The sequence below is a fragment of the Bidens hawaiensis genome, unplaced genomic scaffold (genome assembly GCF_021521415.1).
Source record: "Bidens hawaiensis isolate Kalapana, Puna unplaced genomic scaffold, B.hawaiensis_p1.1 tig00014984_1, whole genome shotgun sequence".
NCBI classification, from domain to species: domain Eukaryota; kingdom Viridiplantae; phylum Streptophyta; class Magnoliopsida; order Asterales; family Asteraceae; genus Bidens; species Bidens hawaiensis.
In genome coordinates, this window is record NW_027492333.1 from 32878 (window position 1) to 36902 (window position 4025).

Genomic DNA, 4025 nt, shown 5'->3' on the forward strand with positions numbered 1-4025 from the left:
ATTTCTATAAATGCGATTTTTAGCCGTTTTAAGCGATTTTAAAGGTTTTTAAGCATAGTTTAACGAGTTTGAAAATTATATGAATATAAAATAAGTCTAACAATGTTAAATACTAATAAACATAAGATTTTAATAATTTGAAAGATCCAAAATATATTCCCGAGTCGGATAAACGAATACGAATTCAAATACAAAAACCCAAGTTGTTACATAATGGTTATCTGAGTTTGGTGAGACTCTTACGCATGAATTCGAGTCAAATGCATGAGAAACCTCCATTTACAGATAAAACAATCTGATGACTTGAGAGAAGAAAAGAAGCAATCAGAAGCTTTTAAAGGTTTCGTTTATATATATTTAAGATTTAAGATTTGTATAATTTTAAATACTTTGAGGGTTAATAAAAAAAAATTTTTGGTCCGATTTCAATTTTCATGAGGGTCATTTAAAATTTATTAGGGTAGCCCGGGTTCAAAATCATATGCATACTATAATAACAAACATTTTATGGGGTGGTGCCCCCCATACGTAGTATTTCTAAAAAAATCTAAAATTTTATTTTAATCTTTTTAACGAACATGCAATATAGTCCATTGTGTCTATATAAATAGCTTCTCCTTGTAACCCTAACCGTGTTGCTTTGGTTCTATGTCGCTTTCTTTATCCACATTATTGTGGGATCTAAACAAAACTAGAGCCAGTAGTCTAAATTTCATTGTCATGCTCCTCACTATCGGTTTATTCTTTATGTGCACCACAAAATGTCAACGCAGTAATCATTATATTAACACCATGTAACGGATCTAGAAAAAAAAGTTAAGGGATAACGCGTGCTAATTTATTTTTCAAGTGTAATTGATTTATGAAATGAAAAAAAAAATTACATTAAAAATATATTTCGGCAAGAAAGTTGAGACGTAGTGGGCGCTACCCCTCAACTCATGCTAGATCCGCCTCATTGAAAAACACAATAATAATAATAATAATAATAATAATATATTTATTTATATTTTTTTTGTAAAAAGGCATAACGTTTTGGTAGAATATGACCCAATTAAAACTTTGGGAAAATGACCAAAATTTCAACTTCGACCAATATTATTTAAAAAATGTTCATACAAAATCCACCGGTTCAATAATGTCCATTTCAAAACCCATCTTTTTACCCACTTATTCTACACTTATTTAAAAAATGCTGCATGTACAAAAACTGGCAACAATGTTTCCTGGTGGCTGCCCGATTTTCCGACAAATATTCCCGACGGCCAGTTGTTTTTTCAAATCTCGGCGGCCACCTTGTTTGTGGTCAAAATATCTACGCCGCTTGATTTTTTGAAATGATCCCAGCGCTTGTTCTATAGTTTTGTTTTGTAAAAAGCCATAACAGCCTTTTTCCACTTGGACTAAACCACTTGCACTTAATAGTGTTGGGGGAATTACATATACATGGGATTAAAAAATACCACCAATATTCGTTTAAAACCTCTCTAGCATGTGCGGTTACTTATGATGGTTGCTTCTGGGAAATTTTTGTTCCAGAGCAAAAGTTCAACCCCCTTTCAATTCGACGACGTTTCAGCACTTGGATGTGTGACATCCAAATGCTTAATTTTAATTATCTTTGTTCTTGTTATTGTGTCTTGTCTTGAGTTTAATTAGCCCAATAATTGTTCTTGTTCTTTTCATGTACAAGAATTGTTGATGTATATGCTAAACAACTCATAATTAATAAAGCCTTAATCTTCTTTACCTTTATGTATATATCACATTTATTAGCAAGTGTAGTTTTAAGAAAAACAAAATATATTTGTGAAAGTAGTAAGTTTTTCCATCGTAAAACTAGTGTAATCAGTCCTATGATCACCTTGGATTTACATCTTAGAAATAATCCACTCGTCGGGAAGATTTCAATAAATAAAACTGCAAAACAAACACCGGGACCGTTTCAAAAAATCAAGTGGTGGTGAGATTTGAAAAAACAACCGGTCGCTGGGAATCTTTGTCAGAAAATCGGGCGGCCGCCGGGAAACATTGTTGTCACTTTTTGACGTGGCTTTTGGTTATGTGTGTAAAATAAGTGGGTAGGACGGTGAGTTTTGGAGTGAACATTATTGAACCGGTTAGATTTCTATAAACATTTTTGAAATAATATTGCTCAAAATTGGCAATTTAATCATTTTCCCTTAAAACCCCAAAAGTCCCTCGATCAAAATCACACTAGAAAGGAAAAGAAATATATGGTTTTAAAGAACTAATAAAACTTTTATTTATTCTTAAAGTTGTAGCCAAAGTAAAGTAGTGTACGTAATAAGTAATACCAAACCTTAGCGTTAATGTTGGCTTGCTGCCCACAAAAGACATCCAAATCCAAAATACATATATATAGAAGTTAACACAAAACAAATATATGATCGAGAATCAAAACGCCCTTTGTGATACACCCTTGAGCTTATAAACTCAATTGTCACAGGTTTCTTCCTCCTCCTCCTCCACCACCACCCCCCCTCCCCTTTCTGTCATGCTTAGGATTTGCTCCTGCATAATCATAGTCTAACACCGCATCAAGCATTGAAAGCTTCCTTGAGTGTATACTAAACCCATCCTACATGAAAGGAAACCGCGTGTTACATTAGTTACATGTATACAAACATATTTGTTAACTGGGCTATATATACTACATATATAGAAACACAATGCGGTTATATAGATAATTTTAATTTGACGCTATAACATATTCAAAAAAAAAAAAAAAGTTTTAGATATGCACGTGCATACCCTAAACCCAGTGTCCTAGTGGATTTCACGTGTCTACCCTTCTTTCAAGTTTCAACCCCTAGTGAATATATCAGTAGTGGATACAATATTTTCAACCATGATACGCTACTGGTGTTGAATGAAGTGCAATATTCTTGAATAGTTTTCATAGGTTGACTTTTACATTTACATTAAATACAAAAGAAATAGTATCTAGTTTAACCCAGAGGATTTAAGGTTTAAGATTTAAAGTTTAGGTCCCTTAATGAAGCTGCTTGTGTTTGTTTATATCTGTTTTTTAATACGCTAAACGAACAAACATTCATGAACTATGTGTTTATGTTCTTTCATTTGATTAAATGTAAATAAATAAATAAATAAAATACCCGAGCGTGTTTTTTTATTAGATAAACAAACATCCCCTCATACATTTTAGTAAAAGTCCGGTTCCTTTACAGAACGACATGCAGGTTTACTTATAATTAAGATCAAGATTGACGCTACTAGAAAACTAAGTTTTAGCAACTACCTTTCGGTAGCAAATCAGTCAAATGGGGCCTTTTGCGACCTCTGTTGGTAATCTTGTTTTGAGACCAGAATTTTACGGCAGTTTTTTATTTAGTCGCAATTTTGGTAGCCTTTATGTAGTTTTCTAGTAATGAGGGTCCTTTTAAACATAGGCATGTTGGATTACAAGTGAAACTCTAGCTTATTACTTATGTCGCTTTTAATTACACAATGTTTACTTATACCTTAAAACAGTTATGATATATGATCTTAAATTGCAATATACTTTTATCTATAACGAAGATATACTTTTACATTACCTTTTGGATAGAGAAAACATGGTCTGCACTGCTACTGTTTCCAGTCACTATTCACAAAGAAGAAACAGGATTAGTGAACTGAAGGAGTTTCAAATTAACAAGCATAAACTAATACTAGCTAGCAAATAAAAAAAATGCAATTACCTGGAAATATGTAAACAAGCAATATAAATGAAATGAGAAGAGTGGTTTTGGTAGAAAGAGCCATGGATGTTGGTTTTTGGTCCAAGATGGAACGAAAAGGGGAGAAGGGGAACTGCTTATATTGAGGAAGGGATTAGGGATAGTGGCTTTCATGAGAATATACCAACCCAATAGCTATACAAGGATATGCTGATGATGAGTGCATGTAGCAATATACAAAACAAGAGGCCACAATTGTGAAGTCAACTTTATTCATTTATGTTACATCAATGTATAAGCAACAATACACTATAGATAATG

At 32.8% G+C, this 4025-nt stretch overlaps 1 long non-coding RNA gene across 1 annotated transcript; it reads right to left on the reverse strand.

Moving 5' to 3' along the window:
• Positions 1–1053: 1053 nt before the first annotated feature.
• On the reverse strand, positions 1054–4025 carry LOC143548293 (uncharacterized). Its single transcript, XR_013137926.1, has 3 exons — positions 3726–4025; positions 3582–3628; positions 1054–2602 (listed from the first exon to the last, which is right to left on the reverse strand). It is a non-coding gene; the product is annotated as an uncharacterized LOC143548293 (long non-coding RNA).